This window comes from Aphelocoma coerulescens, chromosome 3 (assembly GCF_041296385.1).
Source record: "Aphelocoma coerulescens isolate FSJ_1873_10779 chromosome 3, UR_Acoe_1.0, whole genome shotgun sequence".
In the NCBI taxonomy this organism is placed as follows: domain Eukaryota; kingdom Metazoa; phylum Chordata; class Aves; order Passeriformes; family Corvidae; genus Aphelocoma; species Aphelocoma coerulescens.
Genome location: NC_091016.1, coordinates 116803374 through 116816439, shown reverse-complemented (window position 1 = coordinate 116816439; position 13066 = coordinate 116803374). Strand labels below are relative to the sequence as shown.

Here is a 13066-nt window from a genome sequence, read left to right as displayed (position 1 = left end):
GGTGGCAGGAGGAGGCCCTGGTCAGTGGGTGAGGCTGAGAGCTGTGCTCTGGGGATGTGAGCTCCAGGCACTGTTCCCATAAGACAGCTGAACCAAACGCCAAACGGGCACATGCCAGGAGGAACTCGGCACACCTGTGCATGTCCCAGCCAACACGTGCCCATTCACCTGTCTTCAAGACTCTGTTGTGAATTTTCTAGGCCAAATGGAAGAGTCAGAGGCCCAGAACATACCCCATAAAAAATGAAAGGCACGGAGGAGTCCCTGTGGGTTTTCTGTTAATGCAACTGATACAAATGTCCTGGTGTTGGTTGCAGCCACTGGCTGGATGAATGCTAACAAAATGGCATATTTCTTTTCCAAGCCCATGGCAGTAAATGGGTGGATGGGAGATTTTTGCTTGCTTGCCAGCTCCTCATGAAAGCACAGAGATCATCACAATAGGGAAGAGATCAGCACCATTTATTACTGCTCGATAATGCCTGCCAATGACATATCCACCATGCCTAAGCTTCAAACAGCCTTCAAAATCCCATAGGTCGCTCATCCAGCACTATCATTTAACAGCTCCCATTATCCAATCCATTATGGTGTGCCACATTTTAGCATAAAAAGAATCCCCAAGTGTTTGGTCCAGCCAGATAAAATCTTCATATAGTCTCACATCCTTTTTGTAATGTTTAGGGCTAGGTTTTTTGGTGTTTTTTTTATATACACAGCTAAGTATAGGTCACTGATTACTGAAAAACATAAGTTCACCCTTCTTGGAACTTTAACATTAGAATTAACATAGTCTAACAACTACCTCTCATTATTAAATTCACTGGCAGGAGACATAATAGCAGATATCTCCCTCTGGTTTTCCATTAATGTGCTCATATAATGCAGTGTAATGAATGCAGAAAAGTTTACCTTCATGTATTCTTTTTCCTTTTTTTTTTTTAAAGCCCAAAAGTTTTATCCTAGTTCAGAGTGTCAGCTGAATTCATTCAGTGATGATCAGAGCATGAGCAACATTATGTGCCTATTAGTAATGTCCCATGCTTCTCTTATACGCCCATTCCTTAGATGACATTCATTGATGTAATTACACCAGAGGTTGAAACGACATGGATATATTTCAGCTAAGGATCCACCCTACTGAATATATGTGAAGATCAGCATTTTCAGTTAATACATTATTTCAAAGAATACAGAGCACATTTTCTTAAACTGGCATTGAAAATTCTCTTAAATGGGACTCTTAGTGTAACATTGACTTGTATTAGAAAAGGACTCTGATTTAATCAAATCATATCCAAATTCCTGAGTCTTGCATCTAATTATGCTTTAGAATATATTTTTGCATTCCTCATACCCCACCCCTTCTTAGGATTCAGGCAGAAAATAACGAGCTTTAGCAGTAGGTAGGTATTTAAACCTCTTCTGATCTTGAAGAGGCAAAAACAGAACAAATGAGACCCTCTGTTGTGAGCTGTGATCTGTGTGGGAGCACAAGCAGAGCTCTGGGCAAGCGATTGCTTCTATACCTTTGATTTGCAGAGCATGACACATGCAGGAGCACCCACTCTTTCCACATTTGTATGCCTGATTTTGATGAGACACACAATGAAATGGCACAGCCAAGGAAAGACAGAAAGCTTTGCCTATGGCAGTTTTGCACCTAAGCCAGCTGTAGCAAATTATATCCTATCAGAGACATCACAGACAGCACGAAGGCAGCAGCAAATGCCATGAGCTAAAGATGTCAGCACAGACCATTCAGAGCTTGAACTGAAGCCCACTACAGACTTTCACATGTCAGCAAAAGGCTTTGGAATTCCCTGCTGAACAGAGAACCTGTGTACGAATTTGTCCTTCATCTGGCTCCCTGCTTTTCCCAGCTGACAACAGCCTAAGAGGAGAAGTACACTCAAGAAAACAATGTCAGGTGCTACAGCTACCTCCAACTATGAAAGACTATATTATAACCAAGCATTTTATAAACACAACATTTCAACATCTGTTTTGTTCCAATCTGTCCCACTACAGGGGCATTGCCATTTTTAGATTCATCCTGGCCATAACCAATATCCAGTTTTTAGACAAAAAATTATTTCAGGTCTTCAAACAGCTCCTTAGTGAGCATCACTTTGGCACACACAGATTCGTGTAGCATTTTAAAAGTCAGCACAAAACTCTGTAATGATACAATGCCTGCTTAGCAAAGTTTTTAAAACGCTATGTGATCATTATGTAATCTTTGCTAGTAGAGAAAAAACAAGAAGCATACCACCCAAGATAGCTTAAAATTCTGGTAAAGTTTCTTCAGTTCAAACACGAGTTGGCAAATGAGTAAAGACAATTGTAGACACTTTTAAACTGGAAAAACATATGTCAATTCAACTCCATCTATGCCATGTTGAAAGAGGACTAAGTTACATTCCCTTGCACTTTGCCAAGGTCTAACTTTGAGATCTGTGAGAGCTACCACAGCTCAGTTGGCCATCCATAACCTGCTGAGCTGGAGTAATGTATCTGTAGTTTGAGCCTTCATCTGCCTTGTGCTGAGAATCTTGAGGATGAGGATAGTTAGATAGACCTAGGTGCTAATTAAATTTCTTGGAAAGATAAAACATGAAGCTCAACAGCAGCTGGATAATAAGCAAGAAGGCCTTGTCATGGCAAGAGGTAATCTTCTGGCTGAGACAGTGCCAAAAATACATCAATATGGTTAATGCATGAAAAATGACAGAAAAAAGAAGCAAGAGTTGGGAAGATGCTGAGACAAATACAATTAAAATGAACATTCTACACTGAATTGAACTAACTGACGAAAATATATTTTGATATCTCTTGTGGCAACTCTTCTGGAGAAAAAAACTACCTAATTTTTCACGTAGGAAAGAAATCTGGAATCCATTCTTTGTCAGAGTTCATGCTCCTCTATTTAACCTTCCATTTGGGTAGGTTAAAAGTTCTCATTTCCAGCTAACATTCTGGACTTTTATCTTTGCAGTGAATGCTCTTTGGCAAATGTGATATAAATAACAGCAAACTCCCTCTTGCCCACACATCCCTTTACACGCACTGGACCTGGCTACTGGCACCAACGTCCTTCGAAAAGAGGCGCTTTACCTCTGAACACAGTGAGGTCTGATCTTTCCAGCAGTTGTAAGCAGGCTTAATGCTCTGTGTGCTCTTAATTTTTAGCAGATAGATTTTCTACCTACCCACGCTTCACCTTTTGAGTGCTGATGTTTCCTGCAGTGCAGCTGGCAGATGCAAACCCATGGGCGGTTTTGTGTGAGTCGTAGACTAACAATTCCTTGTACTAGTGTGCTGAATATACAAAGCATTTTGACACCCTCCAGGATGAAAGGTGGAATGTAATATGATTATCATGACTGTACCATCGATCCCTGCTGAAAGTGTCATTATCTTGTTAGCTAGGGTTTGCTATTTTAATTATCCTCTTAGCTTCACTTTCTTCCTTTAGATCTCTTTGCTATCGATACATCTGGCCTTTTAAAGGGCTTTTTGCTACTGGGAGAAGGTGAAGGAGCAGGGAAACCCTATGACTGATGCTGCATGCAGGGTTATCAGGTCTAAAGACAGTAATCTCCTCAAGGGCAGGGCAGGACAGGGGAAGGGAAGGACAGGCAAAGGGCAGGGAAGGATAGGGAAGGGCAGGGAAGGATAGGGAAGGGCAGGGAAGGCAAGGCAAGCGAAGCCAAGGGAAAAGCTATGTCAGCAAAGCCTGTGGAAGGAAATCAAAGGTCACTGAACTCTGTTATCCCTTTCTTCAGAGAAATATAAACAGTGTGCTGACTTCAGCATCCTGCTCTAGTTTTTCCTCTTTGCCTCACTCTGCTTTTGCCCTGCCAATCATGACTGTTTCAGGTAAATATATTAAACTTTGATTGCAGATTTTGAGGTTTCAGGTTATTGAGCCTTCCAGCAAGGTTCCCAAGGGCAGGATGAGAGTGCCTGGTTGGCCATACCAGGCAGCAACCTTCTCCTTCATTTTAACACGTCTTTTTATGTATAGTAATAAGAAAGTGGAGAAGGTAGGAAGAAAAATTATTAATTGGAAATTGAACTAAAGCCCATGAAATAAAGCTCTTGGATGTCTACTAAAAATCACAGCTTTGATAATGTCTTCTAACTTAAGATATAACTTATGGTATCATTCATCTTTCACTTTTCATTTCTTCAAATAAGTGCTTAGAAATAATGGCTTTCACTATTCAAAGGAAGCAGGAAACCCAGCTGAGTACTTAACTTTAGCCTTCACTTGCAAAAGAATATCATAAAGGCAATAAAAATGTGCACAGATAGCAAATGGGTGTAAAGTCAAATTTCTCAGATGCACAGTAAAAAAAAATAAATTTGTAGCCTAGATACACCAAGTGAAATTCATCTGCCTTGGCAATGGTGCCAGAGTTAGTGGCATAATTCTACATTGTCAGTAAAGTGAAATAGGCACCTCTAGGAGACAATTGTTTTCATCCATAGACAGAGACATGTGTCAGGTCACATGGATTGCCTTTTGCAGATACTTATTTCTCTCATTAACTATGGAGGGACTCTACAGCGACAGTTTGAAGTTTGACTATTCCATTATAGGTGCCTTAAATCAGAGAAGATTCATCTCACTGAGAATGACCTTCCAATATGAAATCCAGGTATCTAACTGATCTCCTAAAAAGCTCTAGAAGCACCAGAAAACTCTATTTAACACTAAACCATGCTCAGAAAAGAGAAAATAAAAAGGTAAAATACATTATAAGGGCTTAAAATAGAAAGTAAGAATCCAAGGGAAAGAAAATTATGACTTTAAATAGGAAATATTAGGCTACAGAGTAGCAAAAAGCTAACCTCAGCCAATACAAAGTCACCTTTGAACAGTCACAGACAGTTAATGCTGCAGGGAATGAGTTCCACAGTCTGAAAATGTCACTTTATGCATCGTTAAAAGCAGCTGTCTTCAACATAAAAATAAACAAACAAATGGAAAAATGCTACGTGTATTATAGCCAAAATGAACAGGGCATTGGGTTTTTTCTTTTTTCACGATTGCAAATGCATGTTTAAAGCACTTAACTATTAAGAGAAACTGAATCCTGATTTCACTTCTTTGTCTTGAAATCTTCCACTAAACAAAATTGACTATCACTAACAAAAAAATACCCAATGTCACCTAAAATGTAACATCCATTGTAGCAAACATTAAATCTGCCCTTGTCATAAAAAAAAATAAATTACAGCAAATTTCCAGTCATGACCCCTAAGGAGGTTTGGGAATGGACTTTAAAAAACTTTGGCTTTGTCAAGTGCTAGAATTGAAATCAGCATTACCTGTGAGGAAAAGCTAAGAAGTCTGGGTTTGTCTGTTTTGGAGAAAAGGAGGCTGAGGTGCAAACTCATTGACCTCTTACAGCTTCCTGAGGAGGGGAAGTAGAGAGGGATGTGCTGAGCTCTACTCCCTGATATCCTGACATAGGATGTGCAAGAATGGTTCAAAGCTGCACCAGGGGAGTTTTAGACTGGACATTAGGAAGCATTTCTTTAGTAAGAGGGTGGTCAAATGCTGGAAGGGGCTTCTTAGAGAAGTAGTAGATGCCACAAGCCTGTCAATGCTTAGGAGGCATTAAGACAATGCCCTTAACAGGCTTCAACTTTTGGTCAACCCTGACATGGTCAGGCAGTTGAACTAGATGGCTATTGTAGGTACCTTCCAACTGAAATATGCTTTTCTATTCGATTCTATTCTAAAATCCAAGGGTTAGAGTTTGTAAAAAGTGCTTGGGGAGCTGGTCCAGCAACAACAGGGTCATGGGACCAAAGAAGAGAAAGCAGGAGGAAGCCTGACTGAAGGTTTCCAGTTCTAACAAGGTGTTAGGAAGGAGCAAATACAGCAGAGAGCCCAGTGGTTATTCAGTACCTGCATGGTTATGATATCCTCCTGGGAAAAGGGTCAAGAGGGTTTCAATCCACTGTTTGCCTACAGACCAAATATTCTTTTGCCTTGTACAATGAATAATATCTCTGCTTTCCAAGAAATGAAGGCTGTTCAGCTTGTCGTGGTCATGGCATGTCTGAGCATCCAGGATAAGCACCAAGCTACCTTTGGCAGAAAAAAGGCCACTGAGATCCTAACTGGTCTTGCCTGAGTCATTCTGCTGGGGACAGACATTAACATTTTAGACTCTGAAAGGGATACGTGAATATCAAGTCCTGCCAGTATTGAGTGGGACTGTACTGCTATGCACCACAGTAAAGAAAACCCAACAAGTTTAGGTGTTTTCCAGAGTTCTTTCCCAAACCTCATTTAGGGTCAAATACCATTTACCTCCTTGAGTGTATCCGGGACAGACGAGTTCAGCTCTACAAGCTGCTTCTTAAGGCTGCTATTTTTAATGCAAATTGAATTTAGATGCAGATTGTTTCTACAAGGTTGTAAAGTCAAAATAACTTCATAGAAGTGTCTTCTGAAAAAGAAACTGTAACTTTCATTTGGTGTGCAGGTAGACTTTTGCTGCTGACTTCAACAGGAGTTTAGGCTCCAGGTTTTCAACTTGCAGGACCTAAATGTCAGTATCATCAATCACTTGATTTCTCAGTTTACCCCATTATTGTTCAAACAATTTTATTTATCTATTTCCTGCCTCCACTTAATAATATATGTAATGTCTTTTGAAAATTAGTTTTTGAAAAACACAAAACAAGGAGTGAAAACAGGACTCCTATTGCCTCTCCAAGTAATCAAAAGCTGAATCTAAATAGTTCTGTGACAACAGGCTGAGAAAAGTGTATTTTCAATTACCTTTTTATCCATGTATAAACTGCACATCCAAATCACATTTCATGAATAAGTAAACAATTTAATTTGGTTGTGGTTTGTTGTTTTGCTTTTGGGGTTTTTTTTTTGGTTTGTTTTCTGGTTTTTTTCCAGGGGTGGGGTTTTCTATTTTCTTTTTGTGTAGGAAATAATCAAGAAGAAATGGGGAATAATCAAATGCACCCAGCATCAGCAAACTTTTCTCATTACACTCTAAGCAATAGCAAGATGGGGAAAATAGCAGATCATTATGTCTGATGAGTATAATTATACTTTTTTGAAAAAGGGGGGAAATCTAGGTTTATCACTACACGTTTGGTTTTTTTAATAGACACCTTTAAATTCTGCTGAACATGCAGCAGCAGAAAAATTATTCCTTCTCGCGGTTTGATGGCCTCCAGTAATGCTTAAGAAAAATTGTTTTCCATTCCACTGAACTGTAAAATAAACAAAACAAACCCTTCACTAAATGCTCTAAAGGCCAAAGGGTCTCAATGAATGAACTTCAAATGGCTGCTTTGCTCATCATAGGAAAAATCCATTATGTGATTGTGTTTAGAAATAGTCTAGCATATTTTGGGTGCTATAGCATTTTAAAATAATAAGGTTTGGAAATAAATAATAAACTGGTGAAGAGGCAGAAGGTAAGTTGCTCCCTAAATCTAAATACAAATGTATTTCAATGTCATTTTTCTATACACAGAGAAATGCATAGAACTAAATCAGTTCTATCATTTATAGTGAACGTTATGTTTTCCTGTACTTTTCAGCTTACTTTCATTCCTTTCATGAAAGAGAATCTCATGACCTTTACAGTATTAGCCTCAAGACATAGCTGAGCTATTCTTTTCATATAGAAACCCAAGCCCTCAGCTGGCTAGCATGAAAGCTAACTTTGCCGACAAATCTCTAAGAAACGTGCAATAATGTTCATCTGTTTTTTGGGGATATTTTTTCTTTTTACAGAAACTGTCAATGCACCTAAATTGAACAGCTTCCTGTAGTTTTTTAGGTTTAACCAGGGCTCTGTGAGACCAAGTATTAATTAACATTCTGTCCTGAGTGTTAAAAGCTAATAAAAGTTTGAATGTAAAGCAGAATTGTAAGACTTCTGGTAACAGACTCTCACTGCATGTTAGAAAATGTACTGCTGGTGTGTTAGGATACCTAACCTCTTATTCATCACTAGAAAATAAAATCCATGTAGTATATAAGTTCCACTAGGAGATGATTTCCAACTTCTCTGCTGGATTTCCAAGAGTTTCACTGTGAAGTTTAATTTTTGCAAGGGATTTCTTTATAACACAAACAATTGGGACAGAGATTTTCCTTAGAAAAGAAATATTCTCTGGGGTTTTTTAAGGAAATTTCTTCTATATTCAAAGCCCTCAGGATTATCTATTAACAATATCAGTAGGTAATGAAATACAGAAGACATGCTTGAAAATTCAGGAACAAACTTCACATAAGACTCTTCAAAAGGGCTTTGGAACAGTATCCAAGACATCTGCAGGAGCTCTTTAAAACCTATCCTTGTACTCACCTTCATTTGCAGACATTCAGATCTAACATCCCTCTGATTTTCATCAGAGCTTCCATCTCAGCCACTTAATTGCCTAAACAGGTACAGCTACTGAAAAAGCCTGTTTGCAGGTCTCCAGGTGTAGCTGCCACCTGAGCACTCCCACTGCAGCTCTTGGTAAGACCAGAAGCCACACAGGTTCGTAGCTGTGGTAGGATGAGGTATTCAGGGTTGTATATATCCTTTGCCAGTCACTGTCCATTGTCTTCAAAGAAAACCAGCAGGCTGGAAAGGATTTGATCTGCAAGATGTACCCTGGACAGGAATGCAGACCAGTGCAGATTTTCCTTGCACTTGGCAAGAAGCAGCTATGACACACATTTCAATGAACATTAACCAGCCACAGACCTTACAGGGAGCCTCTGTTAATGGCATTGGACCTTCCACCAATCACACCCTGCCCATTACAGTGTGTTTGTCTAACATTAGATACCCTGAATAAGTTCCTCAGAAAATTGCAATGAAAACTTCTTGGTTGAAGAAGTGTCAGATTACCTGTACAATGAGATTGGGTATTCCTGCAGTGCCGTATGTTCTAGACCCCACAGGGTTCAGAAAACACAAATTTTCATTCATTCATTGTACCTCAGAAAGTGATGGCCAAGCAGCTAGGGAGGGAGGATGATAAAGGATGACACATCATTGCTCAGGCCAATAATTTCATTTAGTATTAGACCAAGAACTATGTGACACAGAAGTGATCAGATGTGGAGGACAATTCAAACTACAAAGGGAATGAAATCCTGAACAGTTATCCAAGTATGACTTGGTCTAGGAAGTCCATCTCACACAGACTGGCATTACCAGCAAAGTGAAACAAAATTTCTTTACTGTCTAAAGCTACCTGAATTATACTTGGAAACTGCTGAGCTGATATTATCAGGATATGAATGTGACTGCTTCCAGCTCTATATCATGTTAGTGCATATGGGCACAGGGGTACAGGGAAATGTGAAGACCTTTAAAACTCCTGCACAGCAGACAGGTGAAAAATTCAGTATGTATTTATGCCATTTCATGAAAGGAAATGAAATCTTAAACTCAGAGAAAAAAGTGAAATAAACTGACTGGGGTGGACTTAAAATGACATTGAATTCAGTTTAAAGAAATAAAAGAAAATTCAGAAATAAAGCAATTGTAATCAAATGTAAGGAGATGACATGAAGTGCTCCCCTTTTGCATGGCTTTCGTAGTTTCAATGTCCCTGGAGGTCTGGGCTTCGTGGTTTTCTAAAGCCTAACCTTAAGCCTAAACCTAACCCTAAGCAGAGCAGTAAAAGCACAATATTGCTAAGGTGCCAAGCACATGGGTGATGCGAAGCAGAAAGGTGTGGAGGGAGCAATATTGGGGCAGTGCCGTTCTCCCCTTGGCATGCCCTTTGTAGTTGCAGTGTGCCTGGACCTCTGGGCTTTGTGGTTTTCTAAACCCTAATCCTAAGTGTAACACAAAAAGATGCATTTGCTGAGGCTGGTGCGAAGCAGAAAGATGTGGAGGGAGCAATGCTGGAGCAGTGTCGTGCTCGCCTCGGCATGCCATATGTAGCTGCAGTGTTCCTGAAACTCTAGGCATTGCGGTTTTTTCAAGCCTAACCCCAAGTGTATAACTAACCCTAAGTGGAGCAGTAAAAGAAGCCTTTTGCAGAGAGTCCCAGCACTTGGGTGGTGTCAAGAGGAAGGGTGTGCAGGGAGCAATCTTTGGGCAGTGGGCTATTCTTTTTCTGAAGTGAAATGAACCAAACCTTGCCAAAATTATAATCCTTGAAATCCTGGAATCAGGGTACAAAGTGAAACAAAGAGACAGAAGAAATTGATGAAATGAAATGCTAAAAAATAAGAGAAAATTCTGAAGGAAAGTGAAAACACTAAAATGGCATGGGATGACATGAAATGCAGGGAAATGGACTAAACCCTGCTGAATTGATCCTCACTGAAATCTCAATATTTCATTTCCTTTCCTTAAAGGAAGCAGCTGAAGTAATTGTCATCAAATGAATCACCAAAAATGTCAAAACCATACACACACACACACTACTCTTGCAGTTTTTCCTCTAGCAGTAGCACTATTCAAACACCTATTGCAATACAATTTGCAATACAATCTTCCCAACATTCAAGTAAATAAAGCCACACCAAATAATGCTGTTCTTTCTTGATTTATCAGATGAATTTCTGTTCTGGACTAGGAGATATTAAATTTTTCTATCATTTAAAGTAAATTTATGTTAATTCCAGAAATCTCAGTTTCTGAAGGGAAAAGAAAAGAAACAAAACCCCACACTTTCCCTCTCTGGCATAGAAGTATTTCTACAAATATATTTAGCTGTTCTGTATAATATTTAGAATTGATACCAACTCTGAAAACTCTCATAATTCCCACAGAAATAACATGTCTGTCATATATTTCTCCTGGGTTATGGTGCCATTTGCCAACTAGGGGAGACCTTTAAAAAGAAAAGAGCTATTCAAGATTATTCTTTCAGTACTCCCACAGAAGTCAAGACCTGAGCAGTTTCTTAAATGTTGACAGAAGGCAGTATAGGACCAGTTAACACTTCAGCACATTTTTAATATACTTTTGTCCTACAAGCTTGCTGTGGAACCCAGAATAGGATTTATACCCACTCAGTACCACTTAAGTGATAGGGATATTAGAAGTAAGACCTTGCCAACACTTTCACAAGAAACTTCACATCTAAACCAAACACATTCAGACAACATTAAACATCCTGATGGGCTATGGATTTATTATTAAAATTAAAGAGACAAGTCCTGTATGGCCTACAGCTCTATCAGTATATTGACCTGTAGCAGGATATAGGCACTAGATTTCAACTATCCATATTATTCAGACTTGAGAAATGGTTAGAAACACTTACGGCTTTGCCCAAGGTTAATTTCGGTGTCTACACCATCTCAGATTGTGAGAGAAACTGTCAGTGGAGCTGCAGTATCCAGCCTTGAGACTTAAGCACTATGTATTTTAAAAGTATAGAAGGTGCCTTAACAGCCTAAATGATAGAACCTACCTACACATGAAGCCTGCAAGCAGGGTAGGTACTTCAGTGTGGTTGGTTGAGGTGACAAGAGATGACTACTTACTAGGCACTTACACCTGTTACACTATCCTCCTTTTTGCTGATGGAAGAGCAACATTGAAATTCTTCTACGTAGCTGTCCTGCAACCAGCTCAGGATTCCTATTGATCACAGAATATTCTGATTTGGAAGGGATCCACAAGGATCATGAAGTCAAATTCTTAAGTGAATGGCCCATAAAGGGCATCAGAACCATGACTTTGGCATTATTAACACTGTTCTCTAACCAATTATCCCTGTAGTCCAGCTTTAGGGTCTGATGTAGACCTGACAATTCAGGACTTAATTTCCACCCAGACAGAAACCTAGGGGGCACACAGAGAGGATGACATAGCCCAAAAAGACAACCTTATTTGTATTTGAAGCTTTCTGTAGCAGTCTGATCTTTGAGCCATAGTTGCCTGGGTTGGACGTTTAATTTAAAGAGTGAATTTTTGTTTTGTTTTGCTTTTACCTACTACTAATTACTTGTAATGGGAAAGACAGTGTAAAAAAAATGTTGGGAGTTATATGTTTTCTACTGAGTTCATATTATAGTCTCTGAGTTCTATTAGCATTAAACATTAAGGGCTTGAATTTTAGAGCTCTCTCTACTGGCACCTCATTTTCTTGCATTATTAAGAAAATCTGAAAGTCTCTACAGCATAAATACAAGCATATAATTTTTCACACATTCAAATAAATAATGCAAAATGAGGAAATATCTACAAAAGTAATCAGAAAATCTGTTTGCAATCTTACACTTAAGCAGCTTTGTGACTTGACTCAAAATATTTAGAGCATTCAAAGGAATATTTATGTATTAAGCAAATAAGGTTTGCTTGTTTCCTAAGAGAAAAGAAAAAGCTTTTACCATAGGCTTCATAGTGTGGTTAAGACCAAAGTAATATCCATTATCTTCTCAAAACTTTAAAAAAAAATTTTTGATTAATATTATTTTACCTGTCCTGCTAGAAGAAAAATAAAATCAGGTTGAACCAGAATCAGGCCTCTATGCAGGAAGCTGGAAAAAAAACGGTGGTTCTAATACTTAATAGGTAGTTTTTGTTGGGCATATTGCATCCCCAGTCAGTTTTGCGTTTATGGCTCAGTACTAGTGAAACATTTTATTTTCACATCTTAAAAGATCATTTCAGGGCTGAACAAACACAGCAGATTCAGCAGCAGCTGGAATACAACTACTCCTGTTCACCCTTTGGAAAGTTTATGAAAGTGCCGACATGGGTCTGAAATATTAAAAGGACTTCTGAAACTCAGAGAGAAAAACAGCAACGTAAAATCAAGGGTCTGGTCTGGCTGAGTGGATAAAGTGCCATCTTTTGATACGGGGGACCTAAATCTTTCAAGTCAATATGTGGTATAGAATGGCTTTTATGGTCATTGGCTAGTGGCTGTGAATTCATATCAACAAAAGTAACATAATTCAGAGCAGGAGAGAGGAAGAAATCAAAGTGTAACAAGGCTTGTGTTGTAAAAAGGCACAGGCACTCGCTTGGAAACAGCCTTGAACAGTATCAACTGACCCAAAAGCTCTGGCTCCTGAGAGAGAGTTCAGATCACAATTTGC

General features: G+C 39.1%; 1 long non-coding RNA gene across 1 annotated transcript in view; it reads right to left on the bottom strand.

Moving 5' to 3' along the window:
* LOC138107420 (uncharacterized) overlaps positions 1 to 8611 on the bottom strand; it is a 79790-nt gene extending 71179 nt beyond the window's left edge. Inside the window, exon 1 of the long non-coding RNA XR_011149510.1 lies at positions 8367 to 8611. This is a non-coding gene — a long non-coding RNA (uncharacterized lncRNA). The remainder of the gene's footprint in view (positions 1 to 8366) is intronic.
* Between the last annotated feature and the right edge of the window lie 4455 nt (positions 8612 to 13066).